Below are 20,000 nucleotides of genomic sequence, written 5' to 3' on the forward strand. Positions count from 1 at the left end.
CAAGCCGCTCAAACTTCATTCCGAATATCATCTCCTGGATTATTTTGCTATCTTTGCTATTCTGATAACTAAATTATTGATTCCGAGGTCCATTGCACACTTGTGTGTACAGTTCCCAACAACAATGCTCAATTTCTATTACTCACGGGGATAATTACAACGGAATGGTACATCCACCCAATTTCGGATATACTTTGTCAACACCGAGAAAGCAGTTGGACTACAGCAACCAACACACAATCAACGCAACAACGAATAAGGCTGCCCGGTATACTTTTCGAAATATCAATAAGGAGCCGTACGCTTTCGCTATATGGGAATATCACTTTCTTCCATGGGTCTATTTTCTGCCCACCTGGATTTATAACCCCGAACGACATTGGACTCCTTCCGATAATGGATTACCCAGGTTGTATCAACTTCTCTTTTCGTATAATTTTCTCCATATAATTATCCACAAACACTCAAAAAACTATTTTCAATAATTGTGCTGAAAAGCAAAATAGCGTCCATTCGCAGCTGGACATTTTGCTAACTGCATTTCATTTTCTCTGATGATAGGAACCATTGTTGAAAATCCATGGATTAAGGAAATTAAAATAACCCCTTCTGTATATTCCTTTTGTCAAGCAATAAATTCTTAAATCGAATATATGTCTCTATATGTTGTTTTTTTCAGAATTTAAAATTTAACAAGGAAACTTATATATATATATATATATATATATATATATATAAATATATATATATATAAATATATATATATATATATTCAAAATTCATAGCACAATACAACAGAAAATAATTTACATAAACGTTATCTGCAGAAAGAGCCTCCTTTTCTAACGGTATAGAAGCATCTCCTTTTATGTATTTCTAGTGACAATGGCGCTATTCTTACACTGATATACACCCTAAAAGGTTTAAAATGAAATTCGTTCATGGCAAACTTAGAACATGTATAAATCGACTCAGTGTGTGTGCATCCCCCCTCCCACTCACATATTACACTTATGGGCGTGTCTCATTCTAGGTTGTATCAGGTACGTGGCTAACGGCAACAAAATCTTTCCATTTAAAGTTGTATATGACGAATCGCTTCCAAATGTTGAATTTTGTCCCGGATTAAGAAGTTATTCATTGTTTCGGGAAGATGTTGGCGATTATACGTATATAAAACATACATAAAATATACGGTCGTGTATGTTGGCGGGTGGAGGAGTGCGAGCCATAAGTGCTTAGACCACGTTGTCCTGCCCTGTTGTACGTTCGGAAATATGGCGTCGGGGAAGTGGGTGTAGTTGACTTTGATGGATGATCATGGACTACGACATTTGAGACTGTAGACGCCAGCAAGACAACAGTCATGGATAGATGGATAAATAGATAGAAATAGAATAATCGAGACAAGTAGAAAATATATATATTTATTGCAGACTATTTTCTTCAACTTTTAATTGTTTTACGACATTTCGGCCAATTATTCATCTGCCCTTCGTCAGGTTCTTAACCGCGATGCGATAGGAACTCCGAATTCAACGTCTCTGCGGTTCCAGGTGAGCATTGTCTGAAGATAGCGGTTTCAATCCTACTCAAAGAAAATCATTGGCATCATCCTATAACTAAATGTCATCAACACGTTGTCGTCTCAGTCGCAAAACAGACCAAGAATATAAAATAACTTCAACTCGCTTTTTGTTGTTGTTGTTGTAGTACAACATTTATTTCTTTACTCTTCCGTCATGCATTATGTATTCTCGGTACGACTGTGACATCTCTCACATGATCGTCTTCTTGAACGTGCTCTCTCCTTTTCATAGTCTTTTTTCCCCTTATTGTGACGTCATTTTGATCACGGTTCGGAATTTGCTATGTTTCACATGATCGACTAAAATTCGTAAATGTATTTTAGTATCGCCTTTACTGAGAATTCGAACCTTCAACCTCTTGAAAGGTCTCACATATAACTTATTTATAACTTATCACCTTTATCTGTATAAAATCCACGCCATTTGTTTTTATCAGTTGCGCCAGCTATATGTTAGGTCCTGGTCTTATTGAGTAATATCTTAATTCAAAACATACTATACCATCAAAGCTAGTGTGGCGTCTGAATGACGACATTGTTCAAGCGAACGCTAAAAAGCAAATGGATCTAATAGCTTATCCTCTTTCTTTTTCTGCTTCGTTTGGATACGCTTTTGTTTGTCATTTTCAAAAGCAAGCAATTTTTAACATGAACCTGTTAATTCAAACTATTTTCAACCAAATAAAAATCGTTTCAAAGGCTAAAAGTAACAAGTATACGCAAAACTAATAATCCCGTGTGAGCTTAGAAACTCCTATGAGACCTGCTCAGCAGAATCAGTTTTCTCCAGAATATCTCATGCCGGCCGCAGTGCAGAAGGACCTAATAAGGTGTGTTTATACCAACTCTCCCCGTGGCTATGCAAGGCAGAGAGGACTCAATGACTTACATACATGCCCTTCATCTTGCACACACATTCTTACACAGCAGCGAGAGTCAAGCAAACAGAAAAGAACTGATACTACTAACAGCTATACACGCACTAACAAGAACGAAGTAAATAAACACACATACACAGACCACGCTGCCAAATACTAACATACGTATATTATTCACACTATGAACATTTTGAAACGTTTGTTTTTTTAACCGATGCATTAATTTGCGTAATTTTTACCATCTTGATATTTACGTATGTTCCAAATTTGTGCGTACACAAGAACATCTGTGCAATAGATACCCGTATGTTCATCCACGGGTGGAGATCTACGTAAATGACAACAGAATGCGAATAAGAAATCGAGGAGGTTATCACGCATGGTAAGAACGACGTGTACAGACTGAGAAGGAGAAATAGGTTATGAAGTGCTTTCAATATGCTTCCAGACTTATTTCTTGTACAGGCATTTAAAATTGACTCTTGAAAATTCAGTATGTTATTGTTATAGATCTTATGAGATAACTGACCAACTGACCATTAAAAATAGACCTTGTGTTTAATTTGCTCCGCATGAGGAGACACGCAAATAAGATTCAATTCTTTCAACTCGTGTATATATCAAAACATGTGAACTACGATGTGCCTTCAATAAGTTTCCAGACTTTATTTCGTATGGACACTTTTATTGATATTGCACACATGAAACTCTAGTCCTCTTCGAAGTTATCTCCTTCGGCTTCAACGCACTTGTTGTACCATTCCAACAGCTCCTGGAAGGTCCCATGGAAATCCTCTTGTGTGAGCGTGTTAATAACCCTTATCACAGTGTTTTCATCTTCTCAATTGTCTCATGACGACAGCGTCTGAGGTTTTCCTTGAGCTTAGGGAATAACCAAAAGTCACAGGGAGCAAGATAGAGAGGGCGAGGAACTTTCTTGATGCCCATCTTGGTCAAATAGTCTGATTTTCTCTGATCACTCTTGGGACAAACCTTGCACAAATCTTCCACATTTTGAGTTCTTCACGAATAATTGTGCGTACAGTTCCCACGCTAATAACAAACTGTACACTTATTGTCTTTGTAGACACACGGCATCCTTATCCCTGAAATTCTTTATTTGGCCAATCAACTCTCTTGTTCTCACTTCCTTACTCCTCCCACACCTCTCATTATCCCTCACAGACTCCCTGCTTTCCTTGAGTCTCTTATGTCACTCAAAAACTGATACTCGATTCATGCAGAATTGTCTAAAAACAGTCTGAAGCAGTACATACGTTTCTGTGGCATTTTTCCAAGTTTAATTTTATGTATATTGTTCTCCTAAAGTGTTTTCACGTCCAGACAGTGGCGTAGCTAGACCTTTTGCCGACCGGGGCGGTAGTAAAATCCCCCCCCCCGGCATTTGGGCACTCGGAAAATTCGTCCATGGAAAATTCTCCGTGGAAAATTCGTCCATTTTTGCTAGGTAGGAAAACTGGTCCATTATTATTAACATTTATTCTGTAGTTGCTTAATTTTCATACCTTGCGAAAATTAGTTCTACGGTATCTAATTTTCCTAAATTCAATTAAATTAAAATTAAAATATGAAAACTGATTTTTAATATTTTTTATTCATTTGAGATTTTATCTGTTTTCCTTTTGTTTTAAGTAGATGGTTGGGGTTGCCCGGGGTGATTTTGTCCGATCCCCCAGCTAGCAATTGTAAAGTTTACAAGGAGTTATAAAAAGTATGCTACAAAAACAAACGTTTGATACTTTCAAAGTCTTAGCCTCATGAATTGGACAGTAATAAAATTAATGAATTCAAACTTTCGCATCTAATGTCATTTCCTCTTTGATGTCTGTGTATATACACCCAAATATCCAACTTTCTTTTCGCACCTATTCGATAAAAATTTATATGAAAGTTCCCCTTTAAGTATGAATTTGTTGGCATTTTTTTCGATTTTCCCCTTTTACCATCTCAAAATGCCGCCCCCATGCCCCCCCCCCCGACGCTCAGAAAATAGGGACACATTTTTTCTGATTCCGATACCCCCCAAAATTCCGATTTTTTACAACCTTTTTGGTATAAAATTTCATATTTTTTGTTAGCTTTTGTTTATTTTTATTTATTTATTCTACTTTCTATTTTTACTCTCAAAATGCCGCCCCCTGACATATGCCGCTCGCAAAATAGGGACACCTTTTTGCGATTCCAATAACTACAAAAGTTCCCATTTTTTACAACCTTTTCGATAAAAGATTTCAGATTTTTTGTTAGCATTTTTTTCGATTTTCCCCTTTTACCATCTCAAAATGCCGCCCCCATGCCCCCCCCCTGACGCTCAGAAAATAGGGACACATTTTTTCTGATTCCGATACCCCCAAAATTCCGATTTTTTACAACCTTTTTGGTATAAAATTTCATATTTTTTGTTAACTTTTGTTTATTTTTATTTATTTTTTCTACTTTCTATTTTTACCCTCTCAAAATGCCGCCCCCTCAGGTGTGCCGCCCGGGGCGGCCCGCCCCCCCCCCTAGCTACGCCAGTGCGTCCAGATTGCATTTTTGAAACTCACCAGCTGTGACAATCAGGCTTTAGTAGGGTGTATTCCAATTCCTGCTGTAGCTGTTCAGTTGAGCCTGAAATCAATAAAACTGGATAGGAATCTCATAAGATATATAATAATAACATACTGAATTTTCAAGAATCTATGACAATTTAAGATGTCAGTACAAAAAGATCTGGAAACTTATTTAAGGCACCTCGTATATTGAATGAATTGATAAGGGTGTAAACAAGTTAATGTATATAATATTTTAATTATTTCCTCTTTAGTTAGTCCGTACGTTACGCTTTAAAAAAAGTCCAAATACAATTTTTGAAGACTAATCTGCTTAAAAAATGTCCAAATTCGCGAATATTGGCTTAAAAAAGCCAATCGGACCTTGCTGGACAAGAATCTGAGAGTGACCTCCCTTTAATCAACGTAACCTCGTTTTCAAATATTATCATAATGATATACGGTGTTCGAATATATTTATCAAAACAAATTTGTTCGCTTATTCCGTGGGATTTCCACGGGTCCTGCTAGTAAAGATCATTTGCATAGAACGATGTTTAAAGCGTCCACTGAGGTCTGATATTTCGATTTACATAGTTGATGATGAACATTTGACTACGACTCTCAAAAGTCCCAGCCCCCTCCCATCGTCGTAATGTCACATTCATGTGCTTCTTTAACAAATGTACTTCCATGGAATGTGCTCCGATCAACTTAGTGCACTCTCAGCGTAAGTACTTCCGACAAACCTGACTAGCAGCAAAATCTTACACCTTCACTGTAACTGTTCCAAGATTCCGGAAAACTTTCTACTCGGCTAACTTCTTTACTAAACCGCTTCCCTTCGAAATTTCCGCCCTACTCCATGTTTCCTCGGCTGTATTCACACAAAAAAGTAAATGTAATGTGAACAAACATCTTTCTGCATAACCCTCCACTCAGAATGCCTTCTATGAACCTGACGCCCTGACCACAGTATCCTCTTACTTCACAGTAGCAATATGTCTTGCTAGGGTGAAAATAAAATATAGAAAAAAAAATGTTTAAACAAGTTCATGAACAGTTTAAATATGCTTTTCTGTGAATATTTTTAATTATCTCCTTCACAAGTTTATCATCTCATTTCATAGACTAACCATTTCTATAGAAGTCGCTCCAAAGAACACATGAAGCCACTAAGAAGCTAAAAAGTGAAAAAAATCATCAGTTCGATGCAAGAGGTGTTGCTGTTTTGTAGAAGATACATTTTAAACACATCCATCCATAGCCCTTTAGCCCATGGAGAGGCATAGGTCAGCTACAACTTTGTAGTTGCTTTTGTAGCGAGGAGTCCTTTTTTCGGGGTGATGGTGCTGGCTCCACGCTCAATCTTCCCCGAAGGTACATACAGCACATAGCCTTCCCAAATGGTTACCCATTTAGTACTGGCCAGAATCAATGATCTGACGGGAACCGCTGTGTCAACGTGATTGCGCTGCACTACATTTGAAACCATTATTGTTTATTTTAAGCATGTTGCTTTTATTTGAACATATCATCATGATTAATTTATATTTTTTTTATCAAAGCATAATTCGTATTTTTCTGCAATACTTTCACCCGTTTAGCGTAAACGACCTCCCTTAATGAAGAGAAAGTGAGTTATTTTCATCGATGATAATACTCGTCATTACATAGCACTACTGATCGTAGATCATCTAGGAGAATTTGCTTGGGAAATCTTGCCCCATCCTGCATAGTCTCTCAAACATGCTCCCTCGGATTATCACTTATTTCGAGGACTTGATGGATTAGAAAGTTAATATCACGAAAGGAGATTGAACAGTAGTTAGTTTTATATCTTGCATCAAAACCAAAAGAATTTTAAAAATTTAATTTTCATCCCAAGCAAGGCACAGTGCCACTTTGAAGTAGGGGGCTACTATCGAGAACATAAGTTGCAGGAATATTATGAAGGGAGATGAGTAGCAAGATGTCTGTTCACATTACATTTGAACTTCTGCATGTCAGTGCAGTTGGGAAAACAGATCCCGGAAGGGGTTTCCAATGTCTAGCAGTCCTGGGGAAGAAACTATTGGTGTAGAAGACTTTCTTACACGTAGGGATCTCTACTATGAAGGAGTGGGATTTAGCTGCTTGTCGGGTTTGTCGGGACTATTCTCGTCGAGGGGGGGTAAGCATTTCAGGCATTAATTAGCTAGTTGATAGAATTTTGACAGAAGAAAGATCGTTATTGTTATTATTAAAGATTTTCAAAACGTTTTCAAGACGTAATTTCAAATCGGCAAAAACTTTTATATTGACCTATTAAAAATTTTAGAAAATGCTGCTTCAACGTCTAAAACTAGCCAACAACAAATGTTAAAGAAGTTGGTTCAAACCTGAAAACAAGCAATTTTTTCCTCTTTGTTAGATAAATCTGCCTATCTATTGTAAGCACTAAGGTACAAAACAAGGGAAATTTAATTTATTGGATGCAAATTCTATCATGCTGTCGGAATAGTTTCTATTTACTTGCCTCCCCAAAAGGCAGAATTAGACACAAGGTCGGTTTTTAATGGTGGGGAAATCCAGCTCCCTCAAAAAAGACACTCTGAATAGGACCAAAAATAAAAATTGTCTCCTCCACTGACCGAGGATAGAAAAGGTGAAGCGCAGCATCAGAACAGATACAACACTGTGATCTTGGCCCGAACTGGCTAAAGCTTTAAACATGTTTCTCTTTGGATATTTTTAAATTGGCTTCTTCACACATTTATCAGGCCATTTTATAAACTCCTCACGTTTTTATGCAAATCGAAACAGTCACGTTGACACACTTGTTCTCGTTAGATCACCGAATTTGAGCAACGTTAGGCCTGCTAAGGTACCAGATGGGTGACCATTTGGGAACATGAAGCGCTGTATGTAGGAGGACGTCAACACCTTCCGTGCATGAACTGGGATATACATGCGACTGGTGGCCGCTTGTGAATTTGATATTCCCTAGACACTTCCTCCTTCGAGAGTTCCCGGTTCAGCCCACTAAGGGTGAATATCGCTGGCTTGAATTATTAGCAACCAGATTAACATAGAGGGGTTGGACAAAATAAAAGAAACACCTTAAAAATCAACAAAATATATTTTAATATGGTGTAGGTCCACCTTTGCGGCAATTGCAGCCTCAATTCTCTGAGGTATTGATTCATACAAATTGTGAATTGTTTCCAAAGGAATTTGTTAAAATGCTTTTGACTCATAATAGGGGTATGAATCCAATGATTTTATAACCACAAGTTATAATAATCAACCAATCAGAAGCTTTCAAAGTTACTATAAAAATTGTCGAATTTTGGATTCACTCAGTTCGCCCTCGTCTCTGTCACAAACTTGCATTTGATTCTTCGCCGCCATCTTTGTTACTACGAATTACTTAACACTCAAGGTCGAAACTGCAATTGATTCTTCGCCGCCATCTTTGTTACTACGAATTACTTAACACTCAAGGTCGAAACTGCAATTGATACTTCGCCGCCATCTTTGTTAGGAATTACTTAACTCGGTACTACATTGATTCTTCGCTGATTTAATTTACTGTCGCCATCTTTGTTCACCATAATATCTCAACACTTAACAGAATTTTATCCTATTCTTCAGCTTAAACTTCCTCCAGTTCTTGTAGAGAAGATGGCGGCGATTTCTTACTTGAATCTCCAAAATCAACCATAAATGTTCAATAATGTTGAGATTTGGGGATTGTGGTGACCAAAACAACTTCATTGGAATGCTCTTTGTGCCAATCTTTAATGATTCCAGCCGTATGAATTGGGGCATTATCATCTTGAAAGATGGCGTTCCCGTCCAAAAACAATTCTTGAACCGCAGGATGAACTTGGCCACCCAAAATTTCTAAATAGTCTAACTAGTCTCTTAATTCTTCCATGAAGAGTAATTATTTGTCCAGCGGATTTCCAAGAAATAGCACCTCAAATCATCACAGAAACCTCGCCATGCTTTAAGGTTGGGAGAAGGCAGTCTCGATAAAATGCTTATTTCGACGTAGACTAAGCCGGTGGTTGGAAATAAGGAAAACGATGATTTGTCAGAGAAAATCACATTTTTCCACTGCTCGAGAGACCAATTTTGGAGTTTTTTTTTTTTACACAATTCTAATCGTTTTCAAACGTTTGTCTTTGAGAACAGAAGTTTTCTAATTGCAGCTCTTCTGTAAAATCCAGATTTGTGGAAACTGGGTCCTGTAAATGTTTGAGCTCTGCAGTGATTTTAGTAGCCGTCGTCTTGCGATCCTCTCTAACAATCTGCTTAAGAGTCTTGTGCTTTTCTGAGGACGTTTTTCCTTCTCTTTTAAAAGCAGTCATTACTTTTGAGACAGTGCTTCGTGAAATGCTAAGCATTCGTGCAATTTTTGTTAAACTAGCACCTGCTATACGAGCTCCAAGAATTTGGCCTCTTTGGAAGTCCGTAAGGTTTGCCATTTTTATAGGAAAAGCTTTTGATATATTTAAATATCTGTAAAAGAAATTTATTTTAATTAGGCATATTATATGACATAAATAATAAACAAAAAAGTATTAAAATATGTCAAGATTTGATTGTTTAAAACACGTTCAAAGATTGATGCCAAAAATGTTAGATGCTTCTCTTATTTTGTCCAACCATGTATGCAAATTTCTTTATGGATTTTAGGCATTTCTTTATGGATTTTATGCATTTCTTTATGGATTTTATGCATTTTTAGAAATCTAGATTTATTCTAAGCACATTTTTGAACGCATGTGACATCGTCATTTGCAATCACTTTTGTCCAGAAAGGAGGAAATAACAATGAAAAGGAATTGTTCAAGGAATCCAATTTCTGTTTGAAAACATAACCAAGCTATATGCTGTGTGTAAATAACGCTTGAGTATAACTTGTGATGATGTCCATATTTTAAGAACCAGCGGTCTTGGAGTAACGCCTTTCGTTTTCAATTAACTTTCTAGAAGTGCAGAAAAACAGAAGGAAAGATACGAGGGAAAGGAAATTGGATTAAAACGAATGATAGTGAAGACGCTATTTCGATGCAAGAGAGGGTAACAGTAATTGTACTTTTGAGGGTGGAAACGCGTTAGGAATGGCTTAAAGAGATGCACAGGGAATTAATTAAAAGAAAATGAAATCAGAATCTAAAGTTATTATAATGGAGACTCAGTGTCTGTCTACAAAAATAAATAACAAGTTGGACTCCCGAAACGCTTATTTATCGATGTGTTTGGACAATCATTTTGCGTGTGTATCACTGTATGTAAAGCAAATGTGTGTATGCGTTTATATACGGCAATATCACGCCGAAATATCGGTTCTCGTTAAATCATCGAAACTAAGCGACGCTAAACCTTGTCACTATCAGATGGGTAACCATTTGAGAATACCAGGCGCTGCATGTAGTAGGATACATTTAGATAAATACACAATAGAACCACAAATACATTTAAATAAAATGCAAAAAAAAAAAATGAATCTAATTAAGAGCATTGTATATAGGGCTTTAATCCCTATCTAAATAATGAGTATAAATTTATTACAAGGCCCCCTAATCTATATATCTATAAAAGTGAACGTGTCTGTCTGTCTGTGTGTGTGTCTGTCTGTCTGTGTACATTTCCCTACGCAATAACTCTGTCAATTTTTAGTCTATAGACTCGAAATTTGAAATACCGGGTACTGAGATTTGGGAAAATCGATGTGACGGGTGTTAGCCAGAAATTTGGCTGTTAAGGGGTCAAATTTCAACGATTTAACCTTTAAGAACTCTACCAAACTCCTCCGACAATTTTGGGTCTAGACACTTGAAATTTTAGATATAGGTTCCTTGAACCTGGATCTAACTTAATAAAGTGATTTGAGCCCGAAACTATAAATTTTAAGGGGTCATAATAGGGGTCAAAGTTTTAAAAAATTAACCATTTTTTTTGTTTTTTTTTGCTTTTTTTGCAGAGCATACACCTCCAAACACCCGAGCAACGCCGGGCACCCCTGCTAATCCACAATAAAACTATAATTTCTAAATTTTTTTTATAAAATTAGAGAAACTACAATAGACAAATGTCCTATTTACCTCTGCCTTCCTAGGTACGGCACAATCACGCTGACACACCGGTTCTCGCCAGATCACCGAAGTTAAGCAACGTTAAGCATGGCCAGTACAAGATGAGTGACAATTTGGGTAGGCTAGGCGCTTTATGTACCTCCTGGGCTATAAAAGCATCTACAAACTTGTGGACGGCCTATGGCCCTCCAGGGGCTAAAGGCTACGGATTAACCGTGGCTAGGTAATATAAATGATAGGTTCGTTAAATAAATAATACTAGCTGTTCCACAGTGTTATTTTGCATCGAAACCTCGTGTTGTTTTTTCTACTAGAGCTATACTATCATCAATCTGAAAAGACATCATTCACTCCTCCATCATAATAAATTTATTGTTCATTTATTTAAATGTATTCGTAGTTCGCAATACGTTGGGCGGATGTTGCAGAAATCGGATTCTCACGTAAAATAGCACATTCCAGTTAAGATTCGTCTTGCAAAATTTTCACCATCAAATGTTTTGAATAATACACACGGTTCAGCCATATGTGAACATCTAATAAATAGCCGCATTTGTGCTTTCATGTGTAATTTTGACTTGTTCTCCATTCTTAGCAAGTCACATCGATTATTTTATTTGAAAATCGTAGAAACCATATATATTAATTCCTTTAGCCCGTCTCCTTGTAAGCAAAAAGAAAATCTTTTAGCACTTAATTTAGCATTTTAAACATTAGTTCAAGTCATTGTATAAAAATAATTTCATAAAATCAACAGTAGGTTCTATAAAGTGTTAAATAAGTACAATGATTCATAAATAAGTACAATGAATTATGGACTCAGTCACTGTGGGGAGGTATATGAAGCTTCCTCCATGTGTATCGTGGTAGGACCCCGACTAGAGTAGACAATCAATCGATTTGATTGTAAAATGGACGATTTGGATGATAGTAAAGTACTTGAAGTGTCGAACATTCGTTGATTCTAATTCAATCTCAAGCAATCTCGGATCTCCCTGATATATATATATATATATATATATATATATATATATATATATCAAAATACAACCGCCAGATACAACGCGCGGCTCTATATAAACATACGTCTTGTTCCAAATTTACAACAGGAACAACAAGGAAAAAGAACAAGAAAAAAAAAAGAAACAAAACAACACACTGAAGATGGAGTATACCTCCGAAATATATTTGTGATAAATTTCAAACAAGTAAAATATTTATTTTCTTAATATTACGTCGTGATTTAGCTTTCAAGCACACTAGATGCGTATTTTATTTTATTCAAATTAAAACAATGTTTCTCTCTCTCTCTCTCTCTCTCTCTCTCTATATATATATATATATATATATATATATATATATATTCGTCAAGCTGGTGAATAAGGTAGCACATTAATTTTGTTAGCATTAAGGCAGTGATCCCACTTAAAATTGCTCCCACAAGGAAAAAACACTTCACAAATAAGTTAGATACCAGAAAATCATAAAGAAAAGAATTTTTCTGCAATAGATTCGGAATTATATTAAGTAATACGTTATAAAAACATCGGCGCGCGCACGTAATCGTCAATATGTATGTACTTGGTAAAAAATTAAATTGTTTATCATCATGCTTTTTTTGTAAACGTTACTATTTAAGTTGGAGTCAATAAAATCATACCATACTCACTCAACACAGAAAAGAAAAACTTTGCTTAACATATCCTCGGTGGATATTCTACTAGTTTTCTATGAAAATGTAAAAAAAATGTAATTGTATTGATTACCTCTACAAAAAACATTATAGCTTTGCAAACGCAGACATCACATAAAAATTCAATATGATCCCGCTACTAGCCATTATCTTATGAAGGTTTTGCGATTTCTACGATTGCTTTCATTTGTTATCACAAATTATTATATTATATTAATTCATAGGAGAGTAACTTTCATTCACATTTCATCTGCACAGGTAATAACACGATCATTACTCTCTCATTATTTCCTACTCTTACCTTCGTAAAAGGGTCGGGGAACATTAATACATTTGCCGCATTTTTCTCAACACCGCCGTCCTTCTTTGCTTCTGCAATTATTTCGTGTTAAGTTTATAAAATAATGATCACTCCCTCCATAAACTCCGGCCAATTTGATTGGCCGTTTGCGTGCGTTTCTCGGATAACGTCAATATCGGTTTACAGTATTTTTCGAACGGTTAAACATTAAACAAGATGGTGCCTGCAAACAGACAAAAATTTGACTGTTTCTTTCCTGTTGAATAACGGGCCAATATTTTCGCCAGCTTCATCTAAGACGATTCAAACCCATTCGTACAGATGTAAAAATCTGATGACTTATTGTTTCATACGCTTTAATTCTATACATAGAATTTGTTTACGTTGTTGTTTTTTTTTACGGCATATCAACCCTTTTCAGGTTATTTACTGCCGAATCCAAAGATTTTGAAGAAAAATTTTTTTATAGAATATATTTGTTGTTTTCAAGTCGGTTTCTATTGAAACCCATAGTTGGGACCCTAACAGGTACTACCACTCCAGGTCAGAGTGCACCTGGGATCAATGGCAATTAAAGGGTGGCTTCACACTCCTCAAAACCCGCAAGCTGGAAACTCACCACTGGATATAATTTTTTTAATATGGAGAAAAGGAACAAAAATTGTCTCGGTAATGAAGGATTTCTCCTCCACTGACCGAGAACAAAAAGTTTAACAACATCAGAACAGATACTACACTTTGATCGTTGCCCTGAAGGTCAAGAAATATCTCCTTTGGGATTAAGAGTTAGACGAATGATTGTTACGTACAGTGAAAATCCCTTAAGAAAAGTGGCTGAATAGTCAGTGTAATGATGAAGAATATTATGAGAGTATTGAAAATCATGAAAACGTTTTCTTAAAGTATGGAAACGATTTATGTCAAGTATTTATCAGTATAAGATTTGAAGGCGGCCATGCTGTAGTCTGAAGAGGAGCAGTTCCGTCGTAATGTGTTTACCGAATGGGGAGTTATCAGAAATAAACTCATGTTCATTAAAATTCGGTTTGATTTGAAGCACACAGCGGAACCAACGAAAGTTCCGTTTAGTTGTGATAAGGAGGGGTTCTTGCTGTAGATGCTTTACAAGAAGGAAGCAGATATTGGAGCAAAGTCGAGCATATCCCACGTAAATGAAGACAGAATAGAGGAAAACTAACGACGTCTCTTCTGTAACAATGTGGCTGCAGAGAACAAAGGAGATAGTTATAATCAGCTAACGTACTTCCTAACTTCTGTTGTGGCTACTACCGGAAGCGGTGACAAGATAAATTAGTTCCGCTTTTTTCTCTCGCGCCTATATCTTCCCTCTGCATATACTCATTTTTATTACTTTTTTTCCGATTTTTTTTTTAATTTAATAACCATTGAAAAGTATTTTCAGTCTTATTTTAATTAAGAATTATTTGAATTGGTTTGATTATTTAAAATGATTATTGAAACACTTATTGCGCTCTTTTTAAAAAGAATTATTAGAAAACATTTCTTAAAATCTCTTAACACTATTTTGGGAATATCATGTATTGGATAAGTTTTATGATGTTTGAAATTTTGTTTTTTTTGATTTCCACGATTTCATTTGTTATTCTGATTTCAATAATTTTATTTTCATACATAAATTCAATTAAAAACATTTATTTTTAAAATAAAAAAATAGTATTTTTATAATTTCATAAACATATATTGATTATAAAAATTCAATAAAAAGCTTTTATTTTTAAAATAAAATATAGTATTTTTATAATTTCATAAACATATATTGATTATAAAAATTCAATTAAAAAATTATTTTTAAAATAAAAAACGTATTTTATAATTTCATAAACATATATTGATTATAAACATTCAATGAAAAACTTTTATTTAAAAAATAAAAAAAAGTATTTTCATAATTCCATAAACATATATAGATTATAAAAAATTAATAAAAAACTTTTATTTTTAAAATAAAATATAGTATTTTTATAATTTCAGAAACATATATTGATTATAAAAATTCAATTAAAAACTTATTTTTAAAATAAAAAAAGTATTTTTATACTTTCATAAACACATATTGATTATAAAAATTGAATTAAAAACTTTTATTTTTAAAATAAAAAATAGTATTTGTATACTTTCATAAAGATATATAGATTATGAAAATTCAATTAAAATCTTTTATTTTTAAAATAAAAAATAATATTTTTATAATTTCATAAACATATATCTTATAAGATTTCAAATATAATTTATCTTGTCACTGAGTCCGGTAGAAGCCACGCCGGAAGTTAGGATGTACGTTAGCTGATTATAATGGAAGAGATCTTCCCCCCCCCCACGAGATTGCCAAGTCGATTTTGTACTCTGGTGAGAGTAATCGAATCGGCACCCAAGCAGATATAGCATTGTGGCAACAATCTTCTATCTAACAAGATTATACAACTGTGATCTGTTTTTATAAAAGATTAGATCAAATAATAGATTAGCATATGCACATTTGCTTGTGCTCGTCCTCCTTATTCGAGATCATTTTTTGTTTTTCGTTTTTATTATTACTAACTCCGTACGGCATAATCACGTTGACAAACCGGTCCTGTTAGATCATGGAAGTTAAGCAACGTATAGTCAGTATTAAAATGGGTGACCACTTCGGAATTCCGCGTTCGGTATGTGGTCTCCACTTATCTCGGCATTGTTTCCAGTCGTACTGGATTTCTCCTTTCCAATTTCACTCAAGCAGTGCCGATTCAGGAGAGGTGTGGTTTGAGAATGCGCAACCCTTGCCTCATAATCATACACGCAGCTACCCTTACGAGGGATATCCAGGTATCGATTATCAACTCACTAGGGGTTCTCACACAGGTCATCATCAACGATTGCTCACTGATAATGACCGGTGGTGTTCCACTTGAATCTAAGTGACAAGTCTCCCCATATTTCAAGTACTCTCCACTTTATTCAATCATTATTGCAAATGACAGTGCGTTATCACAACAGCTGCTTACTATCGGTTTCTCGTTAGCAACAACCTGAGGGTTGAATGGTTATAAGCCTCCACAGGGCCCTAGTACTCCTTGCACTTTCCCAGTGGAAGTCTGATTAGTGCTCTCTCTCTCTCTCTCTCTCTCTCTCTCTCTCTCTCTCTCTCTCTCTCTCTCAGGGTGTTACCTGTTTGTATAAAACGCTAGATTTAATTACAGATTGGCATATGTACATTTCTAGCAGTATTCGATGCGTTCCTTGATGTACGTGAGTGAAACTTTTATAAGCATTTTTTGCACATATGTATATGGCAGTATTAAACGTGTTGCCACTTCATTCAGAAAATGTGGAAATAGCGACGAAGCATGGAATTGTTCGAAAAACAGAAGCCTATTTCAAAATAAGGAAATACTGTGCGGTGTATGAGTAGCAGACGGAAACTACTACCAAATTCCTCATTTAAAGAACTAACTATCTCAGGGTAACGCCCGTTTTCCAATTATATTTCCAGAAATGCAGGAAAGTAGAAGAAATACACGGAGGAGAGGGAATTTAATTAAAACTAATGAAAGCGTATTGGGTTGATATATATATATATATATATATATATATATATATATATATATATGGCGATTAAGCTACACTGAATATTCTGCGTTTCATCCAACTATAGGATTCATCAGGCTAAACCTACGTATTGAGCACTTTTGAAGTAAATACTTTAAGTTTACGCATAAATCTATACTTTCGTATATTAAATTTATGTGAATAAATGAAGTAGTTATATATATATATATATATATATATATATATATATATATATGAGAGAGAGAGAGGGGGAGAAAGAGAGAAAGAGCGGGAGAGGGGAGAGTTAGTAGAGGCGGCGATTTTTCATTTGAGAACAAGAAACATATGTTAGGGATGGACTGATGTTATGCATTTAGGATTATTTTAATGAACTTGGAGGCCAAATAACTACAAGTATACGCTTATTAAAATTGGCGTTTGATGCCTTAAACCAAAACTTAAAGACTTATATATTATTAAATATCTGAAGTCTTCAAAATTATTAGTTCCCCGACAAGAGGAGGGTGGACCTGTAAATTCACCCTTGTCCGTTCGTCCGTTCGTCTGTCTGCAATTTTCTCAATAATTACACCTTGGAAGTTTTTGAAATTTTGCACAAACATTAAACATAATATGAGTAAAAAAAGTAACGGAACGGATTTTCCGGAAAAACTCCGCCCCCCCCCCAAGGGGTGCCTTTCGCGTTAAAATGGCTAAAAATGACACTTTTATGCTTATTTAAAAAAAAAAAAAAAGTTGATGCGTTGGATTTTTATAAAACTTTCTGAAAAGTTGTAACTGATTTCTATATAATTGTTTTGGGTGTGCCCCAGGGGCTCTTTTAGGACTAATAAAAACACTCCATTTTTGGGGCTATTTTACCATATTTGTCCAAAATTGTCTGTGTATGCAAATTCAGCAGTTTTGCATGGTGCTGAAATTAAATTTACATATGTTAAGACCAATTGTTCATTTTCACCAGAATTTGACATCCCTTGGGGATATTTGGGGGGCTAAATGGGGAAGGGGGCAAATGCTGCTTTCAATATTTCAACATGATCCAAAAGCAGTTGTAAGAATTCCTCACGTTTCTGTAGCATTTTTTTCCAAGTTAGACACAGATATTTATTGCATATTTTTCTTCTAACGTGTCCTCACGTCCAGATTGTATTTTTGAAAATCACCAGCTGTGACAATCAGGTTTTAGTAGGGTGTATTCCAATTTCTGCTGTAGCTGTTCATTTGAAGCTGAAATAAGTTATATTACATCAGAAGCAGCCTTTATCGTTATTACGCATTAGCATTCAAGGTTGTGCGTTGCAAGGAATCAGGTGATATTTTTTTTAGATATCCCAATAATTGAACACGAAAAAAATCACAAAGAAAGAAAATTCTCCAAAATTATTAAATAAATAAAAAACATCAAAAATACATATTTCTTTTAAACATTTTATTTTAATAAAAAACTTTTTTTTAACTTTGCTCATTTTATTGAAAAAAAAAAAAAAAAAAAAGGAAAGCTCAAAATACATTTTTCGGGTAGCAATTAATAATACATGTTAAAAGACGTCTTGAAAAAGAGTTAAAAACATATTTAATCTTAAAAAAGGAAGCACAAGATAAGTAGCAAAATGCAGGATCGGATTTTGCATATAAAAGTATTTAATGAAACTACAAGTAAGTCACAGATCTTACTTGGTTAAAAAAAGGATGAGGTAAGGGGAATAGGAGGTAAAAGAAAAATGATAAAAAGATTTCACATGAATGGATAGTCCGGTGAAGGGTAAAAAATCCAAGAATGGTAAAATCCAAAACGGTCGAATTTAAAATCTCCAATCCAATGGGTAAATTTCAAATGGTCCAAAATGATCCAAAAGGCAGAGTTCCTTGGAAAAAAGCGCAAATGGAATGAATTCCAAATCATTAAAAGAAAAAGTTTGTAATCAAAATTTATTGTTCGACTGAATACTCCAGAAAAGCAATTTACAAAGTTCTTATTCCACGGAGTTTCAAAGAATGCTATCCTTGCTATTTGTTACAAATATAATTTGCTGATTTCTGTCTGAATCATAAAAATTGGTAAAGCAAAGAAAAATCTCGACAAGCAGCAAAATCCCACCCCTACACAGTAGAGATCCCTAGGTGTAAGAAAGCCTTCTACTGTAATAGTTTCTTCCACAGGACTGCTAGACTTTGGAATTCCCTTCCGGTTTCCTGTTTTCCTGACTGTACTGATATGCAGAAGTTCAAGTGTAATGTAAACCGACATCTTGCTGCTCAGCTCCTTACATAGTATCCTTACAAATTATATCCTAGATAGTAGTCAATACTGGACAGAAAATGTAACTGTTTACGCTCGAATAAATAATATATATATATACAGACAGAGAGAGAGAGAGAGAGAGAGAGAGAGAAAGAAAGAGAGAGAGAAAGAGAGAGAGAGAAAGAAAGAGAGAGAGAGAGAGAGAGAGAGAGAGAGAGAGAGAGAGAGAGGTTGACTCTCATGCCCCAGTTAAGAATTTAACTGTAGAAACTATGTTTCCTATGACAGTTTTAGCATTAGCGTGATCGCGTGGAACTCTTCTATCCAGGTGCTTTTGTTTTTCGATTCAAGGCCAACAGCGTCCCTGCGGTCTTTACTTCTCTCATAAGACACCATTCGCTATGAGGCATTTCTCCAAACCCAGATGCGACTTCCGGGGTCAACACCATCCTCTGGTGGAAACAGCTTGCTTTGGGAAAAGATGCTTTTCATGTAGTTGGTTAATAACAGCCAGTTTTTCCTTCTCCTCCTACTGACGAATAGTATTAGCAACTATGTAAAGCTCGTTGTAAACAAATCGAGCACTGTCCAACAGTTGTCATTATTTATATAAAACATTGAGATGTTAGTTGCTAAAAGTGCCTTTTTTTTTTTACATAGGCATCACCACATTATCAAGGCCCAGAGGCCACTCAAGGATAAGGGTTAAAGAGTGTACAGTAGAAATTGGACAATATAGTAATCATTAGTAATGAAAATTTGGTAAATTTGATAACTTATATGGAACGGATCATCAAGAACTTATTTACTTTAGACTTGAACACAACCATATTGTAGTCAGCCGGAAAGCAGGAAAATGGAAGACAATTCCACAGGCGTGCAGTTCTAAGAAAGAAGCTTTGTTCATGGAATCTACGTTTAGGTTTAGGCACAGATAAAGAGTGGGGGAAATTATTGATAGTGTTTACAGCTAGACGAGTGTTTCTTGTGAAAGTTTGGCGAGGGGGGACCATAGATTGAAGCTCAGTCGAACACTTTCCATGAAAATAACGATACATCAGAGACA

The sequence above is a fragment of the Euprymna scolopes genome, chromosome 14, assembly GCF_053919585.1.
Source record: "Euprymna scolopes isolate OS-2025 chromosome 14, ASM5391958v1, whole genome shotgun sequence".
NCBI lineage: Eukaryota > Metazoa > Mollusca > Cephalopoda > Sepiida > Sepiolidae > Euprymna > Euprymna scolopes.